Source organism: Rissa tridactyla, chromosome 9 (genome assembly GCF_028500815.1).
Source record: "Rissa tridactyla isolate bRisTri1 chromosome 9, bRisTri1.patW.cur.20221130, whole genome shotgun sequence".
In the NCBI taxonomy this organism is placed as follows: domain Eukaryota; kingdom Metazoa; phylum Chordata; class Aves; order Charadriiformes; family Laridae; genus Rissa; species Rissa tridactyla.
The window spans coordinates 31,848,287-31,863,119 of record NC_071474.1 but is presented as its reverse complement, the minus strand read 5'-3'; positions in this window follow the sequence as shown (position 1 = coordinate 31,863,119).

Here is a 14,833-nt window from a genome sequence, read left to right as displayed (position 1 = left end):
CCTCATCCCTGAGAATCCCTGACTGAACACAAACTTTCGTTGCATACCCTACGGAAGCAGAAGGCTTACTAGTGATACAAGCAGTTTACATGATAGAGTAAGACATCAGCCTACAAGCACTATGAGATAAGCAGGTATTTGTGAGCACTTTTTCAGCTTTTACCTGCATTACAAAAATCATCACCTTATGAGGGGCCTTTTGGAAGTATTTGAAGAGCTAGGGAAAAGAGTGGTATTTGTGGGCTCTGTATCAGGCCATGCGTTCTGTGCAGTTACACCAAGCAAATGCTGTAAGAACGAGGTTTCAGTTGAGCTTTACTCCATGATGTGAAATGAAGCGGTTAACTTGTAAGATTTTGACATGGGAAACCTGCCAAGGCCAGATGGAAATCTCAGCTGTCACGAGCAGAGGTCATTCTGTCCTTCTCAGCACAAGGTGTTGCTAAAATCCTATGTACTATTCATGCAAGTTCATCATACCTATCCTTTGAATTAGGATCTAAAACGACATATATGATTTTCTAGTTATTCATCGTCTTGTCTTTGTTTGGTTCTACTTTTTAATTAAAGAAGTCCACCAGAGCTGCCACCAAGGTAGCGCTGATAATCTAGGTTTATATTTCTAAAGAATTTGTTTAAGGGAAGCTTGGACTCTTGGATAAGCCTTTGTTCTTTCAAATTATTTTATCATAATGCAGCATTTTCAGAAAGGGCAATTCTTGCTGAAGAAAGAAAAGGTTTATTGATGACACTTTGATAGTGAAGTTTTAATGGAACTGCTTCTAAAATATTTTTACAAGGTCTATTTAACCCTCTGAAACTATCTATAAACAACTCTAATTACCAGACATGCTTAACGTTGATAATGTCCACCAGAGAAGCATACAGAAATAACTCTTATATAACTAAGCATTGTAGGGTGGTTTGTACCTTTTCTTTAAAACATAAAACACAAAATACAAGGTTTTTATTATGACAAGCTGAGATAAAAAATGAGTACCAATAACAGTTAAAATTATTCAAGTGCTGATGAAGCCATACGTATGTAAAATGATTTAGAACATTTTAGACAATACCACAACCAGTGGCACAGTACATGAAATAGTGGATTTAAAGGACAGCAAAAAATATTAGCAAGAACATCAGAAAAAGTATTTCTACTAGAAATAACTAAGGAATAACTGAACCTGATTTAGACCTCCTGAACAGATTACACATACTGCTGAAGTACATTTAAGTCCTACTGTCTATGTTCAGCTACATGTGCAATTGTAAGATCATTCCTAGATTTGAGTTTTTTTTCCCATACACTTATTTTCCTCTTGACTCCTCTGTAGGTACTATTGTACAGTAAAATAAACTACAGTGTGACAGTCATGACATGCTGCCAGATATTAGAGTTTAGAGTGAAACCTATTTAACAAACTAACCAAATAAAATCTGAATGAGATTGAAATTTCAAACCCAGATTGGAAGAATCTAACGTTAGTTCATTTTGCTTGCCCAGGGGAAGCATTTTGTAGGGTTCTGCTGTACAAAATCACTGATGTTGTCTGCAGGGGTTAGCATTGACATTGCATACCTTTAAGCCATGTCCCTTAGATGAAGGCCTTCATCAAAGTCTGTCAAGGCAATTATGCAGATGTAGAAAGAAAGGTCCCTGCATGGAAAGGCAAGTGGTAAAGACAGGAAACAGAGACTGGGAGTTTTCAGAATGAAGGGAGGACAACGTGGAGTTGGTGGTAGCTGAGCTGGGGCCTACAAATCATTTAGGGCATGGAAGAGGTGGGTATGAATTGGCTGTTCTCTCCCTTTCAGTAGAGAATCAAGAAGGCTTCATAAGGTAGCAAGCAGCACCCACTTGGTTCAAAAAAATAATTAAACTAATGGAAATAAAAAAAGCCCCACACCTACAGAAGAGGGGCTTCTTCACACAAGTACCATACCTGACCTCTGGTACTTCTGCTTAAGGATACTGCAGATGCTACAATTCTACACATGTCCAAAAAGCCTAACTTCTATTTTCATAAAGTAACTAAACACACAGAGATGAACTGAAGTTCAAAGTTAGGGAGGTGAAGTCAGATGTAAGACAGTTGGTATCAGGTGAACGCATCATGTATGCTTGTCCTGACCTCCCTTTCCCCTAGACTTTTATTTATGGCCACTTTCAGAGCCAGGATACTGAACTAGATGACCTATGGTGACATTCCTGTTGTCAGGCTAACTTCAAATATTTTTGCACAAATTACTTATCTAATTTAAGTACAGTTTTTACTACTTCATTTTTAGCACATACAATCTGCAATTACACTCTAACTACTATCTAGAGCTTAAGCACTGCAAACACCATACAAGGACTCTTTCTAGACTAGCTCCAGCACTTTGATGACACACGCTTGAAACAAAGTACAACCCATCTGAACCCATAAAGTGTTTTTTATGTTCTAAATAGTCAGGCCATTTTTCTCAAATTTCACTAAAATTATTTTAAATTGCACTAAAACTCCTTTGCAACTTAACATATATTTACTTAAAATATTAGAAATCACTGGACACATAACGAATGCTTTGAAGCACTCTTAAGTCAGATTCTTGGGTTGTCAAAAATCTGAGACCAAGTAAAGTTGATCTCATATTTCATTAGATAAGACCTGAAAAGTTCTAACAGTTCATTGTAAATGACAGGAAAAAAAAAATCCTGCTAAGAAATTAATTATTCGCTGGTCATTGATGGTGATATATTTACCTGATGCCTGAACATCGTCATATGAAATCACAGTGTATCCCCTTCCAGGTGTAAAGAAACACAAACCAATGTTGTCTCCCTCCTGCTGATGAAAGGGAAAGATTTTGAAAACCCACTGGGTCAAAGGAAAAAAGGCGATTTATCTATAAGAACCTAACCTGTCTCTCCTACCACCTATTCAGTAACATCAAAGCACGTTACTAATTACAGTATCAAGTAAGTCTTCATATTATCATAAGAGGAGGAAAAGGAAGAGTACTTTGTACAAATTTAAAAGCACTCACCCTGCGTTCTCCTATTTTTAATCATTTTTTCCACTTGCCTTCTCTCCCTAACCCTGCATCTACAGCTCACCTAGTTAGGAAGGTGCATGGTTAAGTGCCTGACGTGAACACGTGGATTCATGTTGGTACTAACAAAACGTATAGCATTGAAAAAAAAAATCATAAAGTTTGAAACATACTATATTTCACCTACTAAAAAGAGGAAAGGGAAATGACCTCAGTGCAAAACCTCCTGTTAGTATCAAATTTACCAAACAGTTTATATACTTAAATCCAGCTTGTACCAATTTGAATGTGCCTGATGGACATCAGGCAAGAAAAGGTAAGAAATTATGTCCGTGATCATACTTATCTATCACACAGTCATCAGTAGAGTATCATACCAGAATGAGAATACATTACCTTTAGTGTAAGCTTAATATTTTACCCACTATTAGTTTCATACTTTCCTGTTTCTGCTTCCTTTCCAATATGAACACATCTGTTAGCATTTAAAGAACATAATATTTTATATTATTTCTAAGTCAAAAAAAAAAAAAAGAGAAGTCAACAGACCTCCTTGCAGACTAACACTAAGTAACATTCTGCAGAGGGCACCCTCGGTACAGTTAGAACAGATCACCTTTTTCCACTGCATCTCTCCTACTCCATAACTAACTACATAATATCACTTTCACAATTGTCAGAAATACACAATAGGAAAAAGGCTTTCTCTGATGTTAGCATTACAATGTATGATGTAGACCTGTGAAAGAGAACAAAGTATACCTATACAGAGTACAGTCACTTTTCTTTTCAAATATCATCAATGCTTTTGGGCTTAATAACTTATCATGAATTAATTTGCTGCCAAGAACTACATACTAATACTAAAGACAGTGTCTATCTGCTATTATTATTTTTATTCCGTTTTCTTCTGTATTGTTCCTTTGAAGGCTTCTATCTATTCAGAGATACAGGAAGAAACTTCTACATTAAGTGATAGGGGGACTGCAAGCAAACACGGTTATAGCAGCACATATCCTAGGTGGCATAATATTAAGACTTTTCAGTATTTTAACAATGAGCTTTCATAATCAAGACAGAAGCTACTGTCTACATTGGAGGTGCAAGGAAAGGCTCATTTAAATGTTATCTCAAAGTATATTCTCTCTGTGTTGTCTTACTGTTCAAACCGTTCATAGCCAATGCACTGTTCTTTCTGCTGACACAGCTGCTTCTTTTCCAACACTGCTGCTCATATGACCTTTTTTCTCTCCCCACCCCCCCCTTCAGAACCATTTCTGGGCAGTTTCACAAAAATTTTGATTGCTGTTGTAAAGTTTACATCATTGCCATCTGACAGCTGTTTGCTGGCCTTTGTGAAATGAGTTGATGGTCTCAGTTCATTTCCTAACAGGCAGGTGTTCACAACTTAAAACATCACCTCCATTGGCACAAAGACTTTTAGCCAACAAAGAACGTAAGCATATGCTCACCAAGGGGTAAAATACATGCTTAAAGTGAGACTCATTTTTAAGTGCTCTTGTCGGGGAGGCTGAATTTTGCAGACAGACTAAAAACTAGCAGAAAATGAACTCTGGTAGATAATCCTATTACAACAGATCTGAATGATACTGGTGGATGACTCATGCTTACTACAGTGAAGCCAGAATTGCAGCGAGAGTGTATGTGGTGACAAAGCTGTGCTGATACAGCTCTATCTATAGATAGACAGTAAGACTGCTCGTGAGCTGGGGAGAGGAACATATGCAGAAGAACCAAAACTTGAATACTCAGTGTTGTGAACCTTTACCTTGCTAGCTACTCTAAAAACACTTCACTGCAAATTAAAAAGTGTCCTATAACAAAGCAATCCATAAGGCTATTACATTTTCCCCCTACACATTTCTTTATTGATTTAAAGATCAGCTCCTTTGAGAAAACAGGAAAATGTTAGTTAAATTACTTAACTTCACTGTGATAAGGCAGTTTACAGATGGGCACATTAAAATCATTTGCCATTACGAAAACCAACAAACAACATGTGGCAAACATTATTTAAGACATTTATTAAGAACATTGCAATCTGAATCTTTAAATCCAATTAAAATCTGACCCTTCTTTCGGAAATGGTCGGGGTCAGATTTTAATACCCCTATAAAACCACTAGGATATGTGAATTCAGATGAGAAGCACGATTTGCTTATGAGATACAACCATTTAGTACTGTATCCTGACTCCTTTTTATTTGAAAATGAAAGAACTTTACACTGACTGCAGAGCATTCTTCTGAGAGTAGCTACTATTACTCAGTTGTAGTTTTTGCATATTTTTCTCAGATTCAAGTAAATTTACTTGCTCTTACATGTTGATTAAATCATGTCAGCAAGTGTTTTAATTTATGTGTTTTAACTAACAAAGTAGAACACAATTTTCATTTTTGGGCAAGGATAATCATAATTAAAAACACATTAGGCGATCATACCAAACATCCATTCTAAAAAAATTTTCTGCATCATGATTTATGATTTGTTAGCTAACACGTTTTGAAATTATACAACGTTGTACGCTGATGAATGATTTTGATAATACCCCAACTACTCAAAATGGGAAACCTAAGAACAGCCACTAATAACTCATATTTTATGGTAGCCAGATCAGGTTACAAATGCAGAGAAAAAAATTCCATAAACATACAAAAATCTAAGCTAAAACCTTTGCAAGAACTAATGAATAAGGTTTCTGATTTCCATTAATAAAAACAATTCCCTGTATTTTCTACAGCTACTGTTACAAAGTTTTCAGGAGAGGAAAATATCTTTGGTAAAGAAAGCCTGCACTTCTCAGTTAGGGGTTTGTTTTTGGAATTCCAAACAAGTTTGGAGTCACTTCTCATCTTTAGTTATAATTCAATTCAGCAGCATTAGAACAGTCATGAATCTTTATTTTTAGACATTCCTGCTTATGTTAATTTACTGTATTCTTACTGTATTCTGGTGCCTGTGCCCACTAGAGTGAACAGTGCCAACGCTGGGAGAGAAAGAACTGCATCTGTAACGCTGCTGTGCCATGTTGTAACATCAGATCTCTAAATATCCCAAGTACCAGGGAACCTAGAGAAATACAAAGTTCTTCAGCCTTTATGTAAAACAAAAGACTTGAGAAGCATAACTCAAATGAATTGAAATTCTAAAATAAAGACTGAAATACTTCGAGGCTTGGGTGATGCTTTGTCGTCCAAGGATGAAGGAATCTCCTAAAGGAGACTCAGTCTTTTCTATTTCTGTATGGCAAAAATATCTTACTGTTATAATAAGGAGCTTCTTCACAAATCTACTCACTTGATCTCATGCTCAAGTTTTTGACATCTTCCACAAGCAAACATATCCCATCTAGGATGCATTGCTTTAACAGGTATTCATTTTACTGAGCTCCACTATAATTTGTTAGTCTTACATGATGCCTTAAGATGTTTCACACATTCTAAAAAGGAAGCTAAAAGGGAATAATTTGCATATATTACTTAAGTTGTACATGCTGTAAATATTGATCTGCTGATAGAGAAGCAAGGGAAAGAGTTGTTCAAAAATTAGCACTTGCATTTCTATAGTTTTTAAGAATCATTTTTCAGGAGCAATTTTTAAACTTGGTGAAAAGCTTACAGCTCTGCTCACCGCTAAAGGCTACTTGATGCTCCACTTCCAGTGTGTGACATTCAATGTATATTATGGTAATTTACAGCTCATGAAAACTCTTACTTTCACTCTTTCGGAGTTATTACCAATTCATCACAAATGGTTGAAACCTCAGCTGCTGCTGTCTGTGTTACTCAGAGAGTGAAGCTGCATTTCACAATTTTGACCTGGTATTTTAGCCAACTCCCACCGACCCTCTCAAGGATGATTCACAGATACCCTTGTGTAATGCTCTGAATACCTTTGAAATCTTTTCTCCCCTCAGAAGTGAGAAGCTGCAATTTATCTAATGCCTTAGAACAAAAAGCAACAATGAAAAAAGCCTTTATCCTATCTTCATGCCAACCTCCACAATCACTATTCGTTTTGGAAAGGTTCTGGTAGAGAATTACAAGTCTCAGGAAATATAAACAGGATTCAGCTAGAGAAGTGATCACGGTATATATTAGCTCAGAATAAAATGCCAGTCACTTAAAAAGCCTACTGTCAAGCGTGACAAATACATGAGGCTTGGAAGCACACGTTCTTTCCCTTTCACAAGCACGCAGCACATAGAATTGTCAAGGCCAGTGTACCATTCTGGCTCCCAATGTAACTGGCAATGGTAATAGAAAGCACACTAGATAAAATGTACCAAATACTCCACGGATTGCTCACACTGCATCAATATCTTAATCACAAAGCACGCAAGAAGAAGGTGAAAAAATATCTTCAGGATAAATGTGTATCTCCCAAAGGGTAAATGGCTCCTCACCATCAGCCCATGCCTTCCTGTCCCAGCACCACATACTTTTCCTTTTTTGTCCTTCTTTCCTTCTGTTCTTCCCATAGAATTTCCTGGCTGTCCTCACACTTTTCTATGCGCTTCTCTCCTCCTTAAATGACTGCCTATATTGAACTTTCCTAATACCTTCACAACTCCCCACAAACCCCCTTCTTGTTTCCTCATTCTCTGGTAGGCGCCTTTTCCTAATTCTCTCTCCTGGCAAAGGCAGCTACACAGAGTGGGAGAAATGCTACCACCAGGAGAAAGAGATTAAGTTTTGAATTTAAATCTAAAAAATCATATTAAAATCACAATCATGATAACCTTACTCCACCTCTGGCAGGACCACACAAATAAATTAAAATAAATAAAATGCAAAGATTCCAAGGAAGATTGAGTGCCATTTCAGAAGACAGAAGCAAGTCACAATGTCCTGAATTCAAGGGATTTACCTCAACTAGAACTAGATAGGTCATTAAGGTTCCCAGAAAGAAGCTGAATCACCTTACAATTATTCACTACACAGCCCCAGAAAGGACTCTGATCTTACTGGCATATCAGGTGCCTGAAATTAGGTGTGTGATTCTGTATGCCTCTTATCTCTTTTAAGCACACAGATAACCCCCATGTGAAAGCCTGGATGTTTTTACCTCCCAAGAATTGTCTGTACACCAAGAGTTATTAGACGAATACCATACCTTCCTCTGCAAATACTTGGATTTGTCCAATTTGATGAGAATGTTAACATTATGTCATGTATTACCAATAATGAAACACCCTCAGGAATAACTAAAAGTTATGACTGATTCAACTACAGGGTTGGACAGCTGTTGCATATAACCTTACTTTTTGTTTTCAAGCTTTGTTCAAAATGCATTGCCTCTTTGCTGAAAGTGTCCAGTGTGCTATCTCACATTACAACAGAACAAAACACTTTCTTCTACCAGCGAATACTGCTGGGCCCAATTTTTCATTGCTAGGATTTTTATTTTTAAGGTCTTTCCACCCCAGCAAATGCTTTTCCTCTGAGAGCATTTAATAACAAGTTTGACCTTGGAGTGTCTAAGTTTAAATGATTTCAGAGTACGCTGCAGCAGAAAATCAGGGGCCAGGGATTCTCTTCTTTATTTGAATTTTATTATTTTGGGAGAAAGGGGAATCCCTCGTTTCACAGAAGAAATTACTTTTGAGCCACAGTGTGAAGACTTTTTGCATGAGTGCATGAAGAGCCACAACTTCTTATGCTTACTGCAGTTGATATATGATTGTCACCATTGCCAAAAGTAACTTAGCTACCTTCTCCAGGGAATATCCCTGCAAGTACAGCAAAGAAAGCTGAGAAGAACTGGTTTGTATTTAGTGTGGCTTGGAGAAGGAATAGTATCCTAACAGGTGGGAACAGCTTGAGCATTGCCCCTTCCTGACAGTCCTGTGGGCTGGTACAGCTTAAAGAAGCTTTGTGAGGCTCAATCCACCCCTTTATTTTACTGTTGGATTCACATCCAGCATTCCCTATGGGGAACCCATCCTCAGTATCAAGCATCATTCCCAAGAAAGGTATAGGTTGTAATGAAGAACTAGCATTGACTACAGTTTGCTGTATTTTATGTGTGGATTGAAACATATACAATTCTTTGTATCTGAAGGGACAAATATGCAAGTATTTAATATGGATGAATAAACTTCCAAAATTGATCCTATTCGCAGATTTTGGGCTTTTTTCATTTCTCAATTTTCTAAAAACACCACACAAACTTTGAGAAATATTAGAGACATGCACACAGAGTAACTATTTCATTTTAATGCTAAGTAAGAATGAAAATTAACTGTTGCGGCTGAAGAGAAAAAAGCTACTGTGGTTCAAAAATACTGTTTGATATGTTTGTCTGAGTTATTACATAAATTCAAAGATTACATTATCTTTGGCTAGAGTTGCATTACTCTTTTTTCCCCCCTAAAATAATACCGTCCCAACCACAACAGTGTAGATTCAGTCGGACACGGTTCCTGACAGTCTAAACACTGGTTCATCTAACAATACTCACAGGGAGTCAAAATGTTCCTGTTAAATCACTGCCCTTCCCTATTCCAAAAAGCCACCAGGTGAGCTGTTTCAGAGGTAATAACAATGAAAAACACCACAAAAGAATGTACTGTCAACAGATCTGCAGAGAAAAGCTACACTGCAGATACCATATTGATTGCTGTAGGAAAAAACATTTCAGAAGTACTCTGCATTAGACCTATATAAATCCTCTTATGTAATGTGGAATAATGTTACATTTTATGGACATCCTATTTTCATGAAAAAATGATCTCTAAATTTACAGGTTCTTAATGTTCTCTACTGATCTAAAGCAATTTGAATGCACATGACATGTTCACTATGCTATTATACAAAGAAAAGGCACTGATCTCCATATAGGATTCCCTTTCTTCACAAGTAAGCACAAAAGTATATACAAATTCTGCAAAAAATTGTTTTCTTAGTGAATCATACAAACTCACAAAGAGGAGTGGAGAAAAAGAGAGAAGAAAAATAAAAACAGAACCAAAGACAAAGACAAGTCAAGTAATTTGACCTTTTTGTTCTCTGTCCTGGAAAATAAAGATGATGAAAGAAATTAGACTCCCTTTAGTTGTTCATAAATCATCTTCTATTTGATAATGAGATTTCCCATTCAAACCTCTCAATAATTGTGATTTACATTCAGAGTTACGGTTTACCAATGACACTCATAAATGGCAGATAAAAACATCAAATTTATAGTGACCATCACTAGAGATTTGTTTCTAAGTATTGCTTAATAAAAATTCAAATGCCTGTGAATTTAAAAATATCAACATAATTACAAAGAAAAGTCATAAATGAAACAAAAGGCAACAAAAACATTGCATTTAATATATACGTTTTTTAATTGTGTTTTTAACTCACAATCCTTGCAAAACCCACTAAAATGCACAAATGATAACTAGAAGCTTTTCTCCAAGGCCTGACAGGGAAAAGTGTACAAGGGTGGGCATCCTCCACATATCATTATCCTCACCCAAGAGCAGATGCCTTCTCTCCATTTGTTGTCCACAGTCTCCCAGATTTGATCTCAAGCTAAGAGCCCCAAATACGTGTACTGTCAGGACCTGACTATTCCCAAAGACAGAGAGACCTTAACCTCTCTGGGCAGCCTGTTCCGATGCTTGGCCATTCTCAGCCTAAAAAGGCTTTATCTAATGTTTATATGGAATTTCTTGTACTTCGGTTTAGTCCCACTGCCTCTTGCCACCCTCATCTGTACCCAATTTGGGATTTATACACATTGGTAAGATCCTCCTAGAGCCTCCTCTTTTTGATGTTAAACGGTCCCAGCTTTCTCAGCCTCTCTTCATACAACAGAGCCAGCCACAGCACACCAGATGTGTCTCCCCAGTGCCGAGGGGAAGAATCACCTCCCCTATCCACTGGTAAAGCTCTGCCTAATACAGACAAGGATGCTGTTGGCTGCCTCAACTGCAGGGGCAGATTGCTGGCCCATAGACCACTTGTCCACCAAGACTCACTCCCAGGTACTTTTCTGCGAGGCTGCTTGCCAGACAGTCAGCATCCAAGCCTATACCGGGGCAGGGAATTGCTCCTTCCCAGGTACAGGACTTCACGTTGCCCTTTGGTGGCTGGTAACATCTGTGTTTGCCCATTTCTCCAGCCCATCAAGATCACTCTGAACAGTACCACAACTACCTTAATTTCCAAAACATACAGACAACATAGAAGCCTATGACAGTAATGGCACACAACTTTATGAACAAGCTTTTCATCAAATAAATATTACTTTCTGCAGCAGAGAATTTATTCTTTGTGTATAATTGATTTGTGCCTGCACTTAACAATTGTCTTTTGAAATCCATATTATAACTAATACTGTCACATAATAAAAAGCAACACTTTTAATTTAAAGTTAATTATTTTCCATTATTCAATGTTAGTAGACAAGGCAAGAACTCTAGCTTAGTGCCGGAACATAAAAGAACTTCTTCTGAACTTATAATACACGGGTTTAACAGCTTAATGTCAAGAAGCAATACTGTAAATTAAAAACTAAGTAAAAGGATTATAGTATCTCATATTTAGAAATTTCACATGACTACAGATAATTAAGGCAAGTGAAATATTTTTGCAGCATTGTCCTTAAATCTGCAATTATAAATAAAGTATTTTTACAGCAGTCGCACAGTATTCTGTAATAACACTTTAGGCATAACATCACTGTGGCATTTGAGACTCTCACTGCAATATACTGCTGCATTTTTCAACATTTTGTAGGAGGTATTTCTGTTTCTTTCTTCCTTTTATCATTACTACAAGACAGCTCCCTTCACCTGGCACATCGAAACCACAGTTGGAATTGGTACATCACAAGTATGCCAAAGAAAGGCAGTCTCAGGCACTGCACCTATATAAAGGTGCTACTTTTGAGACCTCTTTTCAAGCAACTGTTTCAGAAATAGAAATCACGTGTGGGCAACACATGATTCTTTGTGGCTACTTCAAATTTGAAGAATAAAAACTCTTCATAAGACACGTGAAATAATTTGAGTGTTAACTCCGCAAACGCAAAAGGTTTTCAAAATGAACAAAACACCTGGAAATGAGCACTACCTCATTTTGAAGGTATTTATCCTCCAAAGAAAAATCACCCTCACAGTGGGCTAGAAGACAACTATTACTAAACTTCAGAGATGGATAACTGTTGTCCCTTATGGAAATTATAGAAGAAATTTAAAAGACAGTTTTCCAGTCTTTTTGTATTCCTTATACCTCAGAATATGCTTACTCAGAAACCTCTTTCAAAAAAGTCAACCACAGGAAAGAGCTCCTCCTGGGAAGTTCCCAGAGAGCACAATTAGAAGTACTCCATGATCTGCAATCTCATGTAGATTTGGATTTGCACTTACCCCTTTTCCCTTACCAGCTTGGAAAATATTGGGCTAGTCTTCGGAGTTGTCCAGAAGGCTTTAACATCCCTACCTCCTCCAAGAAGCATTCTGTTCTTTCCTTAAACAGATTTATCAGGCACTCTCCTAATGAAAAAAAACCAAACAAACAAACAACAAAACACAAACAAAAAAAAACCCCACAACACAAAAAAACAGGTAGCTTCACTCACTGGGTTATGCAGGCATGTCCCCTGTCTCAATAAGATGTACGATGTCACTCCTCCCTCCTTCCCCAGGCCCATTTGCTACTTTTTGGCATGTTTCACTGGACCTTAGTGTTCTCTTATCAGTTTGAACATTAAAGACACCCATGACACTTGTGCATAATCGTATATACAGACGCCTCATTACTGGCTGTTATCTGAGGAAAGACATGATGGCACTTCACTTTAGGCTGCCTGATTGTATAGTTCTCATAGTATTAAGGGATATTTAAAGAAACCAACTCACATTTACTTCTGCCAAAGCACAAGCCTGCAAGTCCCCAAACCCCATGATGTAAATCACTACGTTCGTGGCATATGGTTACTTTTTTTGACAGAATGTGTTCATATCTATTCAGTCACTCAATCAATTCTCCCTTCATAGTGCACAGATTGTAATCATCTGATAGCCTCATATTCTACATCTAGTATACCATAACTGCTGACTAAAACAACCAACTCCAAGTGATTTTCATCGTATTTTAAGAATACACACACGCTGCATATACAGTGTAACATCCCAATGGCAATATATTTAAAAGAACTTTCAATCAGATTAATTAATCACAAATAAACAGTACAGTTATATGCCTACGGAAGTCATATTATCCCTGCACACAGACAGATGAATCATTGCATCGAAGTCCCTTCAGCAGCACAGGAAGTTTTCAAAATAATTGCCCTTTAGTCATTACAAGATTACTTTTATTTTAATGGATGCTGGTGTGTGAAGGAGAATATAGAACAAAATTTTATTTCTGAAATGTCTGCATCGATAAAGGTGCCTAATTAAGGTATTCATTAAAGTATACAAAGTTAACAGGAAAAATCTAGAGAGTACTATTACATTTCCCCATTAAACTAATTTAATTTGGTTATAATGCATATTCTAATGAGATGATATTATTAACTAGTTCAATTTCAAAATGTCTTATCATGTTTATTTTTATTATGTTACTAAGAGTAGCAATTGGCTTAATTTATTCTATTAAATAACATTTCTCTATCCGTTTAAAAAGGGACAATGGCCTATTTCTTGCCTTAGACAGCGTGCTGCCATTTTAACCACTACGTTACAGTTGAGGTTTTCACCAATTTCAACTAGCATTCAAAACTGTATACTTTATTTACTCAAATCAGCTGCTTGGTCTGCAGTTATATCGCTTGTGAGTGTTAATATCTATTGTCACTTGTGACTAGGGAAAATATCTGCATTTCAGTTGGTCACCTGCCCTGTTGGTTATTTTTTTCTTTCTTTCAGCTTTTACAAATAGACAATATAGACATTTCCACCATGATTTAAAATCATTATTAAAAACTACAAAGCTAAGTTTAATATTCCTCCAAAATGTAAAGAGAAGGAATTTCCCTCATAACAAATCAAGGTAGTTTCTGACTTTCTTCCATGATGTTATACTCAGAGCACAGAAAAATGTAATATATATGGTTCCAGTGGCAAATTCACAATGTCCTTTTCTAAAATCTGGACACAGCTGACTGGCATAAAATGGTTATGTAAAGTTATGCACAGTTTGCTAATCCCAGGGCTTCAGGCTGCTTCACCTAACCGCAGGAGTCCTTCAAGGTATACTGTGTGTGCCACCAACAGTGTCCAAAGCAGCATTCAAAACAGTGACCCATGCAGAAACGCCATTCCCAGTGATGGGAAGCACCCAGGCACCACCACAGCCACTGCAATTGCATTACCTAGTAAAGGGCATTATAACCTTGTCTAAACACTCTGCAGCAGGATCTAATACTGAAACCACAAGAAAGAACATGCAGAAAACTGTAATCCCTGCAAGCCATACAAAATAAATCCTGAACCCGCCTCTGTGCCTTGGCAGTGTTAATTATCACCTCCCATCCCTCCATTTCTTCCCCTCTTGCTATTAGCGTATTCCACCATCACTTCACCTGCAGTTTTTCCCTTGCATATCTAATCTCTCAGCCAGCTCTGCATGCAGCAGCTTCATCCTGTTCTCTGTACTTGACCTCATCTGATCTGCTAAATATTGATCTATTTAACATAGTATATGCATTAGAAAATTCAATACTGACAAAGTTTTAAAGTCCAATCTATTGATATGGTTCAAAACCCAGACTGTTAGCAAGGTTATTCAGTGTCAAACTAGGATGTAAGCTAGTAAAAAACAAGCTACTTC